Source organism: Nannospalax galili, unplaced genomic scaffold (genome assembly GCF_000622305.1).
Source record: "Nannospalax galili isolate Female #2095 unplaced genomic scaffold, S.galili_v1.0 scaffold777, whole genome shotgun sequence".
Taxonomy (NCBI): domain Eukaryota; kingdom Metazoa; phylum Chordata; class Mammalia; order Rodentia; family Spalacidae; genus Nannospalax; species Nannospalax galili.
Window position 1 is genome coordinate 637,998 of NW_008341810.1, and position 14,556 is coordinate 652,553.

The 14,556-nt window shown below is 39.0% G+C and overlaps 1 pseudogene; it reads left to right on the plus strand.

Annotated features, from left to right (window-relative positions):
* The window catches only part of LOC103737523, a 34,952-nt pseudogene extending 21,007 nt beyond the window's left edge, over positions 1-13,945 (plus strand).
* Positions 13,946-14,556: the final 611 nt, after the last annotated feature.

Sequence of the window (14,556 nt, forward strand, 5' to 3'; positions counted from 1 at the left end):
CTCAATAAATTATTTATCTTAAAAAAGAATAGTAGGTAAAATATTTTAAATATATATTTAAAAGTAATTATCAGTTATTCACTTCTTACTGAAAAGTCCCTAAACCCAAAGAAGTGGAATAGAGGCACTTGAGACCATTTCTAGGGCTCTATCACTTCCAATAAGGAGAAAAACAAAGTGAATTATTCTCTACTTTACACAGTCTAGTTAGTTAATTGAGTTTTTCTCACTTTTGAATTTATTATTGCAACAACAGCACAGCTAACTTTCCCATGTTTTCTAGGTGACAGACTAATTATTAAAAATCTCCTAACTCTGAACATGGTGTATTTTGAGACTCTGGATTCAAATGGAGAATTGAACAGCTGTTCTCACTGCCACTCAGTTCTCTGTGTGTATTTCATAAATGTGCTACATTTCATATTAGTATCATGAAAAAAATAAAGCAACTTGGCATTGACTGTCAGATCCAATGTGCGAGTCCTTTGGAGCCAAGTGAAAGGTGAGAAAATATGAAATTGATGGGGCATTGCGGTAGACCTTCACTCTCCCTGCCAATCGGACCGTTCCCATAATCACATTCCATATGAGCACAAATCTGAACAAAGTGGCCAGTATAGAAGCAAGCATATAATACAAAGGATGATGACCACACTATTGAAGCCAACAGTCCATATGTTTTCATGGACTATCTCATTATTCCTTAGTGTGTTTTCAAACCACTGTGTGGCTCCAGACTTAAAAGAATTAAGTTTGTGTGTTTAAAAGGAGAGATATTATGATGGGAGAGATGGTTCAGTCAGGAACACTGACTGCTCTTGCAGAGGACCCAGGTTCAGTTCCCAGGACCCACATGGTGACTAAGAACCATTTGTAATTCAAGTGTATCACACAGCTATAAGACCAACACAGCTATAGAATCACTTCAGCAACTGCCATGTAAGCACAGCAGGAATAGCTGACCTTTTCTACAGGAAAAAGACTTGTTTTAAGAAGACTGTAACTTTTCCAAGACTTGGAACTTCTGTGACCAAAATACCTACTTTTAAAAGTCTCCTCCAGGAAAACTTATCAGATGGCCACACAAAAATATCTCACATGATTATGAATAAGATCTCAAAAAAGTCAAATGAGTTAGTTTGATATGGATGCCATAATAAAGGTACTACAGTCTAGGTTTTTTTAAAAAAGCAGGTATTTCTCTCATACATCTGGAAGACCAAGATGAAGGGGTTGATAGGGCTGGTTTCTTCTAAATCCCCTCTCCTTGGCTTGTAGGTCCTGTCTTCTCCCTGTTCTTCACATGGTCTGCCCTCTCTACACATCTCGTGTTCTGTGTCCTATATTGACACCAATCATACTAGATCAGTATTGATGTCCGTGATATCATTTTAATTTAATTTGCTTTTTATGGATCAGGATTTCAACATACAAATTTTGGCACAACATTACTTCAGCTCATAACAGGTGACCAAGAAATGAGCCAGTTCAAAACACTGAAGTTCTATTTCTTTAGTTATCCTGTCCAAAATTATTGGTGCGCCTTCCCATATGCATCAGACTTTAATGCAGTTTATCACTCTCCTTCAAAATTAGATGGCTGGAACCACCATTATCTCTCAATGCTATTAGTATCTGATTTTATTTTCTAGATAACATGTCAATGAAAAATATCTTCTTCAATCTATTTTGGCAACTGTGGATATAATTGTTGAATTCAAAGTAGTCAAAACATTTGCACAAAAATTCTCAGTTCTCTCCATAATTGATGTACCTGTTATACTTGACAATACTTGTCTCTTTAATTTTTTGCTTTAATGAATAAAGCTATATATGCCATCAGTTTTCTGAAATTTATCTCTTTTTAAATATATTTTTATTGAAATTTTTTGTATTTGATACACAATATCTTAGTCCTCTTTATACCTCCTTCCCCATTGGCACCCTCACATAGGCTCTCATCCCACTGGATTTCATGCACTCTGTCATTTAAGTTAAGGGCTATTGAGTCAAGTTAGTGTCCCCTGACATTCCTCCGTGCAAGTTCATCCACTGGGGTCTAGTCATCCTATATACAGTCACTCCCTTAAAGATGATCAGCTCTTCTTCATATGCTAAGTTTTTGTCTGCTTGAGCTTGGGTGGGTCTTGTGCATGCTGACACCATTGTTGTAAGTTCTTTAAGATCTATGATCTCTCCAGCCATGTGTATTTGACTATGTTTACAGTACCACACATGAGTTCCCTCCCATTGAGTGGGCTTAGGTTCAATTACGTATCTGTTGATTACCCCCAAGACAGAAGAGCCATTATTGCCCCAATATAGTTTGCTGTGCTGATCATTGTTGTTATTATACCTAAAAGCTGGGGTTGAACTTTTAACTGATGTTTTCCTTTAACAGTTTGCACATTGTTCTCCAAAATTATGATAGCTAGCCTCCAGGGGAGGTGGCTTCCAGGTCAGTTCCAGCTCCATTGCTCCAACTCCTGTGTTCATCCAAAGTATGTATTTTCTTCAGCAATAGGGCCTTACCTTCAAGTTCTGGGAGGTAATCAAGGGCTATGTCAATAGCCTATGTAATTTCAAGACTCTCTTGGACTACCCTGACCAACAATTCAAAGTGTGGTTTCTCCTGTCTGGCACTGTTTCTTGTTATATACTATTCAGCTTTATGTGTGGACTCATGTAGTTACTGAATGTGTGATTTTCAGTAGTTTTTTTTTTAACTAATACAATTCCCTCTGGTTTTTTTATACCACCTAGGCAATACTTATTTCTACCCTCTCTCCCTGTTTAATCCCCCCTCCCCAGTTAAAGTAACCCATTTTCCCCATTTCTCCCTTGATATCTTCCTCCTATAGTTTTCCTTTTCTTGAGCTCCTTCTTCCCCTTTACCCCCATAGTTCCTTGTATAACCCTCCCTCTCCCCTCCCCATTTAAATTTCCCTATTTTACCCATTTCCCCCTTCATAACACCTATCTCCTACTGTTCTTCTCTCAGGTTCCTTCTTTTCCTTTACCTCCCCGGTTCCCTCCTATTTTCCTGGCTCCTTTAGTTACATCAGGATATATGTACTCTAATACAAGGATTTGCTAGGATCCAAAAATGAGGGAAAACATACATCATTTGTCCTTCTGAGTCTGTGTTACTTAACCAAGTATAATGATATCTAGTTCCATCCATTTACTTGAAAATTTCATGGTTTCATCTTACTTTACCACTGAGTACAACTCCATTGTGTAAATGTACCACATTTTCATTATGCACTGGTCAGTTGAGGGACACTTAGGTTGCTTCCATTTCTTAGCTATTGTGAAAACAACCACAACAAACAGAGATGTATAAGTATCTCTGCAGTAGGATGAGTCCTTTGAGTATATATCAAGGAGTAGTATGCTCGGATTATATGTTAGGTTCGTTTTTAGTTTTTTAAGAATTCTCCATACTGTTTCCATAGTGTTTGCATGAGTTTGAAATCCCAGTAGCAGTAAATGAATATGTCCCCTTTCCCACATCCTCTCAAGCTTTTGGTGTCTTTTGTTCGCTTGATCTTAGCCAGTCTGATTGGGGTATTACAAAATCTTAAAAGTGGTTTTAATTTGCATTTCCTAATCACTAAGGACATTGAACGCTTTTAAGGATTTTTTTTAATCATCTTTATTTCTTTGAGAACTCTCTGTTCAGATTCATAGCCCATCTTTTAATTGAGTCATTTGTTTTCTTGATTCTTTTTGTTGAGTTCTTTATATATTCTGGATGTCAAACATCTGTTAGATGTGTCGCTGGTGAAGACTTTTCCCCCACTCTGTGGGTTTTTCTCTTCACTTTCTTTGTTGTCTCCCACTTGTTGATTGTTGACTTTGATTCCTGGGCAACTGATATCCAATTTAGAAAGCCCTTTCCTGTGCATATATCGTACAGGTTATTGTCAATGTTTTCTTCTAACAGTTCAGAGTTTCAGGTATTTGATCCATTGGGAGTTGACTTTCTGTAAGAAGGCAGATAAAGATCTAGTTTCATTCTCCTACAGGCAGAGATCAAGTTTTGCCAGCACCATTTGTTGAAGTGCTGTCTTTCCTCCAGTGTGTGTTCTTGGCAGCTTTGTCAAATATCAAGAGACTGAAACTGCATGTACTCATTTTAAGTTTTCAGTTATTCCATTGATCTACGTGTCTGTTTTTGTGCCAGTAACATGCTGTTTTTATGACTACGGCTCTGTAATATGCTTTGAGTTCTGGTACGTTAATCTCCTCAGCACTGCTCTTTTTTCTCTGGATTGCTTTTGGCTATCCAGGGTCTTTTGTGATTCCATATGAATTTTTTTCTAATTCTGTGAAGAATGTCATGAGGATTTTGACTGGAATTGCATTGAATCTACATATTGCTTTTGGTAGGATGGTCATTTTCACAATATTAATTCTTCCAATCCATGAGCATGGGAGGTCCTTCCATCTTCTGGTGTCTTCTTCAATCTCTTTCTTTAAAGATTTAAAATTTTTCACTGTAGAGACTTTTAATGTCTTTGGTAAGGCTTATTAAGAGATATTTTTTAGACTATTTTGAATGGGAGGGTTTCCATGAACTCTTCTCCTGATTGCCTGTTATTGGTATATAAAAAGGCTACAGATTTTTGTAGATTAATTTTGTGACCTGCCACTTTGCTGAAAGTGTTAATCGTTTCTCAGAGTTTTCTGTTCGAATTTTGGGGATCACTTAGGGATAATATCATATCATCTACAATTAGGGATAATTTGACCTATTCTTTCCCAATAAGTACTCCTTCTCTTGTCTTATTGCTCTAGCAAGAGTTTCAAGCACTGTATTAAAAAAGAGTGGAGATAGTGGACAGCCTTGTCTGGCTCCTTATTTAATGGGAATGCTTCCAGTTTTTTTTTCCATTTAGAATGATGTTGGCTGTGGGTTTGTTTATATAGCTTTAATTATGTTGAGGTATGTTCCCTCCAGTCCAGTTCCCTCTAGGACTTTTAATATAAATGTATGTTGAATTTTGCCAAAGGCCTTTTCTGCATTTATTGAGATAACCATATGGTTTTTGTCTTTAAGTCCATTTATATGATTTATTACATTTATTGACTTACATATGTTGAATCATGCCCTACATCTCTGGAATAAAGCTGACTTTTTCATGGTGGGTGATCTTTTTTAATGTATGTCTGTATATGGTTTACAAGTATTTTGTTGAGAATTTTTGCATCTGTGTTCATTAAGGATATGGGTTTATAGGTATCTTTTTTGGTTGTGTCTTACCTGGTTGTAATATTAGAGTGATGCTGGATATATAAAAGGAGTTTGGGATTTCTCCCTCTGTTTCTATCTTTTTGAATAATTTTAGTAGTACTGGTTGTAGATCTTCTTTATATGTCTGGTAGAATTCTGCTGTGAATCCACCTGGGCCTGGGCTTTTTATAGTTCTGAGGTTTTGTATTAATAATTCAATTTCCTTATGTGTTATGGGTCTGTTTAAGCTATTGTGCTCCTTAGGATTCCACTGTAGATGTGTCACTTAGTAACAATCCCTTTTATGTGAGTATATATCCTGGTGTAACATCAGGAGCCAGGAAAGTGGAAAGGAAGCACAGAGGTAAAGGGAAAGAGCTGAAGAGAGGGGAATAATAGGAAATGGCTACCAAGGGGGGAAATGGAGATATCCAACTGGGAATGGAGGAGTGAAGGACATACAACGAACCACAGGTGAAAAGGAGAAGAAGGAACTCACAAGAGGGGGAATGAATGATAGGAGACAGGTATTAAACTGGGGAGGGAGGAAAGAGGTTAGACACAGAGAGAGGGAGGAGAGGTAAATAAAGCTTAGGTGGCATAAAAGAGCCAGAGGGAAATATATTAACTCAAAACATCCCTGAAAAATACACATACAATATCTGAACATAGTGTATACCTGAAGGCTATATAACAAGAAACAACACCAGACAGAAGAAATCTCCCTCTGAGTTGTTGGTCCAGGTAGTCCAAGAGACTCCCAAAATAGCATAGGCTATTGCCAGGACCTTTGATCACCTCCAAGAACTTGAAGGTAAGACCCTATTTCTGAAGACAGGACATACTTTGGACACAGGACTTGGAGCAATTGAGCTGGATCTGACCTGGAATCCCTCTCCTTGAAGACTAGTTCTCATCATTCTAGAGGATACCATGCAAGCCGCTAAGGAATAAAATCAATCAATGGTCCAACTCAGTTGTAAAGCCTAATAACCACAACAACTGGAAAAGCAAATTATTTTATTGGTGCAGCAGTGGTACTTTTATCAGCTATCTAAGTGGACTTAGAGTCCTCTCAATGGGAGGGAACTCATGGTGGCATTGGAAATATAGCTGAATACATATGGCTAGGGAGGTCATAAATCTCATAGAAAACTCTATTTCTGTTCCATATGTAGACAAGTGAAATTTCTTGCTGTATTCTAAATATGGATCCTTATATTTACAGACAAGTGGTATACCATATACCACTCATCAAAGAATCTTCTTTTTGCAACAAAGGCTATTACAGGATGCCTTGATCACTTTAAAGGCTTTAACAATCATCAATTATGAAATAAATGAATGTATAGATATGGAATAAGAATCTTAAAGTTTTCCATCTTCAGGTATGGAAATTCTTCAATTTCTTTCTTCAATGTGTGAATGTGGTCGCTGGCTGTGGCTGCTCTCCTCCGGCTATTGCCACTCTCCTGCTTTCTTAGTTCCTTCGATCAGTCGCCCGGTCCAGACCCCAGGGCTGGTGAGGAGACTGTGTCAGCCGAGCCACATTCAAACACAGGAGACCAGGTTCAGTGACACAGATCTGGTTTATTGAAGGAAGGCACAAGCTTATATAGGGGTAGTGGTCCAATCACAGCACAGCAAGTAGTTTAAAGGTGAGGTATCCAAGGGTGGTGCACAGTATAGTAAGTAGTTTAAAGGTGAGGTATCCAAGGGTGGTGCACAGTACAGTAAGTAGTTTAAAGGTAAGGTATCCAAGGGTGGTGATTAGGGAGTGGCGAGCTCTAGGCATCAGTCTCATGATCTGCCAATGGGAGCAAAATGTCACAAAGCATTCCTTGTGGTTCCAGTGGTCAGGCCGTTGCCTCAGGCCTGCTGTATGGCTGTCAATAAGACTTTCACCCTAGGCTCAAGCCTGTCTCCCACATGTAAAGTTTTTATTGTACACGTACTTCACATCCTCTGGTATATTTATTGCAACGTATTTTATGGTTTCTGAGGATTTTGTAAATGGGATCATTTCTGGAATTTTTTCCTCAGTATATTTGTTGCTGGTGTAATAAGCTACTGATGTGGGGTGTTAATTTTCTATCCTGCTACTTTGCTGAATTTATTTGTCAGCTCTAGAAAATTCCTGGTAACATCATTACTGTCTTTTATGTATGGAATCATATCATCTGCAAATAAGGATGCTTTGACTTCTTCCTTTCTAATTTGTATTCTCTTGCTCATGGAACATAGTGGAACAGGAGGTAGAGAGAATACTAATACATCCCTCAACTTTAACAGCAAAGCTTCATCATACAACAGAGTATGATGCTCACAGAAAGCCACAACTGGCTAAGTTTTACAGAAAGAGACTGCAGGGTATATGTCCCTGGAGAGGACTCCTATATTACACCTCACTCACTCATGGCTCAGGGACCATTGCAGAATAGAGGACTGAAAGATTGTAAGATCCAGGGTAGGTACATGAACATAAGGAAACAGAGGCTTTCAAGCCTCTGGGAATTTGCTCATGAATTTGCAATGAAGGTGACAGCATACACAAGACCAATAGCAACTCAATCAGACAAAAACCCAGTACAGAATGGGAGAAATAGGCAGCAGGTCCCAACCTTAGCCAAAGAACTATTGGCAAATTATTACTGTAGGGTGAGGGAGAGTAGATCTTCTTTAAGGGAGTGATTCTACATAGACTGACTAGACTCTCTAGGGGATGAAGTCGCATCAAGAGGCATCTGGATACAAATGCAGACCAGTTAAGACCCAACATATATGGCAGAATATCTGAAAATTTGGCTTGAGAGGCTATGGTGGGTGGGGAGGAGGAGGAAGGGATCTAAATTTGATTAAGATCTATTATAGGAAATGCACAAAAACTTAGTTAAAAAATTCTGAGAAAAAAAATTTAGCAGGGCAGGCATATTGTGGGTTAGTTTATCTCCTGCTTTAAAATCTTTTGTTTTATCTAAATTAAAGAATAACATGAGATGCCAGGTAATTTTTCCACTACTAGATTTTTCTGAATTAGACAATGTATCAAGTGCAGGACAATGAAAAAAATAATAATAAAGCAGGTATTTCCTGAATCATTCAACAAACCTGGGGCCACACTGCCATCAATTACTGAGGGAATAAATCTACTGAAATGTTAAGACAAGAACAGTTTAAACATCAATTTGGATATTCAAAAACCAACTGATGAATTTTCAAAAATTTAGTATGGGAAATATAATAACATGTCAGATGATTATAAGAAAAAATAGATTGGGGATCTTGGAAAGCAAAGTTTCTGCCACACAACCATCAAGACTTGAGCTGCAGCCCTAATATCTATGTGGAGGGAAAAGCTGTGCCTGGTGGCACATGTTAGGTAAAAGGAAGTAAATTCTTGGAGCTTGATGGAGAGCCAGCCTAGCCTCCTTACAAGCACCAGCTGAAAAGAAGGACCCATTTTTTAAAAATTGGATGAGCGGCTCCTGAGTAATGACACCCAAGGTTGACCTTGGCCTTCCATACACACACGCACACACACGGGGGTCGGGGGGCAAATTAATATGACAGCAGAATAAGGAATTGGAAACACTCCTAGAATTTATGCTTAATGTAGGTCCAACACATAGCTTACAAATGTCTTTTAAAATTAGCAAGTTTCTAACAGTGTCTTTGAAAGTAAAGGACTCTACAATAACTTTAATGGACATTTTTATTTTGCCTAAGTTGATAAAGACTCACATCAGGTAGATAAAATATCTCTAGAGAAAGAAAATCAAATTACATGCTTTATGAACTTCAGACTTGCAGACAGCAAAATCAAATCTGGCTTGTCTACAAAAATAACAAATCATGGAGTTGAATTCAGAATAAGTAGCTTTAACTTTTGTGTCTCCTTTTCTTAAATGAAAAAAAAAAGATACAACAGTTATCCACAAGAAATGATTTCACAAAATATGATTTGTAAAGCTCTGGATGACAAACTCTACATTGATCAAACTCCCCCTAACAAACTTCCCTGTCTGGAAGATGCTATTTCAGATGCAAAAGTAAAAGAGAAACAGGTTGAGTTCTAATGAGAAATGATGATGGGGAAATGAAAGATTTAATGAGAGCTTCCACCCGATACGGACTTGAGACTATCAGAAGACTAGGCTGAACTTGTGACTGGTGCTACTAATGCTGACTGCTTTATTTCCATTAAACTTTTTTATTTTATTTATTTATTTATTTATTTTTGTGTGATTCGAAGTTCTGCATGATCTGCCTGTTCTTATTTGTTGGGATTCTTCTACTATCAATTCATTCACTTGGAATTTTTCTTCTCCTAGTATGTCAGGAAAGCAGAATATAGTCTTTATTGATCTCCTCTTTCTTCCCAGTCAATCTGTTTGAAGAATCTGCCACCACAGAAAAACAAAAACAAGCAAAGCTTCACAATCAAACGCAGCTTTCAAAAAGAATCCCCTCTGTTCTGCAAAGTCTGACATGCTGATTGTGACCAGAATACCACGTAATACCTTTGATTTCTGAGGCAGAAATTCACAGACTTCTCCTCCTCCGTAAGGAGGTCTTCTGGTCACTTGATTGTTTGCCTCAGCTTCTTTTGTCACCCTCTTCTCTGCTTTAAATTTTAGGAATGGTGGTCACCAGACAGCCATGTTTTGAGGCTCCTCTGCTACCTGCCATGAGGTGAGGAGCAGGAAGACGGAGGAGAAGAGGAAACTGGTGCATCTCCCAATGCCTCTTTGTTCTAAGCACTCTACACAGAGTTCATGTCTGCGCTCTGGACCATCCCTGTCCTCCAGTACCAGATGAAGTCCCAGTGGTCCCAGCTCCACTGGACATCCAGCTCCTCTCTGCAGCACTCCATCTTGAGTTTCCTGAGCAGCTTCCCATAGTCACCCGTCTTGGAGTCCCTCAATTTCTCATCTATCTGCTTGATGCTTTTATAACTACCTGGCACAGACTAAATTATATGGCTTGGGCTTATAATTGCTAGCAACCAGAATCCTATCTACTTAGGAAGGATATATTGATTGTTACTTCATTAAAGACCTCATACAGGACATTAGAATGGATGATATTAACATTTTCATAACTATACTGAGACAAATAACTTGGAGTTATCAGAATCTAAGAAGGTCAAGTTAGAGAGGGTATTGCTTTTAGGAAGGCTGAAAGATGCAGGATGAAAATTTTCAGTTTCCAAGAACTGTTAGGATCAAAGAATAACTTGGTAACTAGTCTTTCTAAAGCATCTTTCTCTGAAATAACTATGGTTCACTTCTCTTAATTTCATGTGAAATGGTATGTAAAAAGAGTTCCTAGCTTCATTCCCATGTCTACAAATGGGAGAGTATTGTCTCTGGATGATTCCTATATATGCCATCTGTGGAGGGACCATGACTGGATGGTGAGGGTGCTGCCATCAGAAAACTGTCCACTTGACCTTTTATCAAAAACTATGTCTTCTGGAGTTTCCTATTGTGGCACTAGGAACTTTATCATTATCTCAGGTCCACATGTCTAGTGTCATCTACAATATTCTTTTTGTTTCATCCTAAATCTAATCCCTCAACAAATCCTACTGCTAAGATTTCTCCTCAGTCCAGAGTCTTCCATGCCACCAGCATCTACCATTACAGTTGGTAACAGCAAACTCACTTCTGTTCTGTTTCTTCAACTCTTATAATTTTCCCAACACCAAAATTATGAACTTCATTATTATTATCCTGCCTATTGGCACCTAGTAGTTTCCAACATTTTCAATCAAATCTGTTCTTTACTAAAAAATCCACAATACCTTACATAATTAGCAAATTAGCTCCCTTCGTTTTTCTGCCCTTGTTTGCTACCAAGTCTCTATTTCTAATTCTATTTCAGCAGTATGAGCACTTTCCTGGATTCTTAAAGGTACCACAAACTCCCATTTCTTATAATCATCATGAGAACATTACCTAAATCAATAAAATGGTAGGCACATAAAAATGTGATTATTTACTGAAACATAAAAGTTATATGTGGAAATTTTCCAAATGTTCTTGACAGTTTTTTTTGCTCAGCCTTAGATGAGCTCAATGTGTATAAAACATTGTCCCAGTATTTCAAGGTTTCTGTCCAAGCTTTACGTCTTATCCTTTCTACTCAGAAGCCCAGTGCTCCATGTTCATCACTCAAGTTTTATCTCATTCAGTTTTTAATCACTCACCCAGCCTAAGTGTGACTCTGTCTGCCTATCTGTCTGCCTTAACCCCAGTGTGATTCCTAGATGCTCTTTCATCCTTCCCTTTAATCAGTGTATTGGAGGGATATCACGCTCCCACAGTTCCACAGGGATGTCACAATTCCAACCCTGCCAATACTTGACTTTACAAAATATCTGAAGCCCCTCTTTTAAAATATTTTTTATTTTATATGTATAAGTGTATTGATTGCATGTATGTAAGTGTACCCATGTCATGCAGTGCCCACGGAGGTCAGAAAAGGGTATCAGATTCCCCTGGAATTGGAGTCATGGTTGGTTGTTAGCCTCCATGTGGGTGCTGGGAATTGAACCCAAGTCCTCTGGAAGAGTAGCCAGTGCCCTTAACCATTAAGCCATCTCTCCAGCCCCTGAGGCCCCTCTTTTTGAACAAAGGAAAGAATACCAATGAAAACAGTCTCATGGAATTAACAATTTAAAAGATGACTAACATTTCTCTAAATCTTGTCTGTATCACAGGATTTTTTGAATGTCTAAGTACGTAGCTAGTATTAAGCTCCACGGAGCATAAAAGTACATGGCCCTCACTCAGGTCTTTTAAAAGTGAGAATAGAATCTCAAGATGGGAGACTGTGACTAGCCTGGAGTCGCCCTCAGGGGGAAGGCTGTGAGGTGACCTGGTACAGAGATTGATCCCCAGGCGCCATTAGTGAAAAGAAACATTGATCCTAGGCACTTGTGCCAGCATTGCTTAAGAGGTATTAAGGTATGAACTGGAATGTGTATCCAATATTTCCATGGAAAACATAATTAGACAACTAAGTAGCCCAAGTAAGTGCTGAAGGTACATTTGGAAAAAATATTCAGTGAAGCACATATTTTTTCTTTCAAAATTAACTCATTGCAAGAACATGTGGACTGTTAATGTGGCAATGCTTGATCCTACAGAACTGTCTTTGCAAGATATAACAATGAGAAAAGGTTTCAGAGGTTCTACAATTCAAGATCAGCAGCTTTTCAACCACAAGACTTTGCCTATCCCATTGTAAGAGACATGTGATTGAATAACTTCTACCTCTCAATATGCTCCTTATAGAGATGATGGTAGGGAAGATCTGAAGTTTTGCTCTTTTCAATTTTCTTCGGGGGGAAGGGTCTCCCTGTAGCCACAGCTATCATGGAACTCACTATATAGACCAGGCTGGCCTTGAACTCACAGAGATATGCCTGCCTCTGCCTCCCGAGTGCTGGGATTAAAGGCATGTGCCACCACGCCCAGGTGAAGGTCTTGAGTTTTATACCAATCCTTCATATTTCTTTGATCTGTGGAAAGAAAAACTGTTGCAAGATACAGAGGATAAGAGGAAGGAAAAGAAAAAACTGAAGCAGAAAAAATCTAGATCATCCTCATGAACCAGAAAAAGTGCCAGGAGCACCTCATGACAGACAAAGTGGCAGAGGTTGGCCCAGGGTCCAGAGCTGGCCGAAGATGATGCTAACCTCTTACATAAGCACATTAAAGTTCCCAGTGGCCCAGCCTCTCATTTTGAAACTCCACAGACATATGTGGATCCTATAGATGGATCTTACTTTCTGCCTTGCCATTTAGTCAGATGAGTGAGCTTATGACTAGAATTGAGGAAAGGGTCTTAGTCCTAGTCCACATGAATCAGTTTCACCTCCACCAATGTGTGGATCAGGAGGTGCAAAACCTATGCCCACCTGTATCAGTTCTGCTACTGGTTTGAAAGAAAATCACCCAGTCACCAGCTGCAGGCAGAACACCTGTGTTTGTGAGCCCTACCTCCTCCACCACCTCTTCCATCTGCCCTGTCAACATCTTCATTAAGAGCTTCAGTAACTTCAAGTCCTCCACCCCAGTACCTCCCCCACCTCTACCTCCAGTCACTGCTTTGCAAGCTCCAGCAGTACCACCACCTCCAGTTCCTCTTCAGTTCTCCCCCGGAGTTCTTCAGCCAGCTCCTTCTCCAATTGCACCTCCTTTAGGACAGCACTCACCAAGAGCTAGAGCAGCCCAGTGTGTGAGACTGTACCAGCTCATGCACTCCCACAAGGTAAAGTACAGGGGCTGCCTCCTCTACCTCTACCACCACCACAGCCTCCTCTGCCTCCACCTGGCATTCGATCATCATCACCTGTCACAGTTGCAGCTCTTGCTCATCCTCCCTCTGGGCTACATCCTACTCCATTTACTTCCCCAGGTCCCCATGTTCCACTAATCCCTCCATCTCCTCCATCACTAGTTATCCCTGCTTCTGAGCCAAAGCGTCATCCATCAACCCTACCTGTACTCAGTGAAGCAAGGAGTGTTCTACTGGAAGGAATATGAAAAGGTACCCAGCTACACAAAGTAGAAGAGCAGAGTGAACTAAGCTAAGCAGTAACAAACTGAAAGTGATGTTGCCACCATCCTGTCTGGTAGCACTGCTGTGGAATCAGAAGATGATTCAGAATCTGATGAAGCAGACCAGCTGGTGTAAGAAAACTGCATTGCTAAATATCACAACACTGGATGCAAATGTCCTTTGTGGGGCTTGTTCTTTGAAATGTTTGGTCATTCTGGTGTTTTGCTTTCTAGTCTTTATAATAACCCTTTTCCCCCATACTCTTTGATTTCTATGAAAAGTATTAGCATACGTTTCTAACTAAATATTTCACAGTGACTTATCTTATTTTTCCCCTGAAAATACATAATTTGGTTCAATAACCCACTAAGTATTAAACATGGACAGCCATGGTTAAAGTAGCAGATTCTATTTTTTGGTGTACCTTAATTGTGCACTTGGTGAATTTTAATTTAAAGAAAGCAACTGAGATTGAAATCTTGAAGGCAGCTGTGTCTATTAATGAGTCTTATTCCATTTCTTGATGTTTCAAGAAACACTACCTTGATTATATCAATACACTCAGAACCTACATTTACCTTATAGTGTTGAATTCTCTTAAAGGAATGTTTAAATTTTTTATCATTTTATCGTTTTAAATACTTGCCTTATTTGAATGTTTAGCAGAAACCCTTACTGATTTATATATTTGTGTGGTACAATTTTGCTTGCCTATAGGTGTTTAATACTTTTCTATGTGAAATACT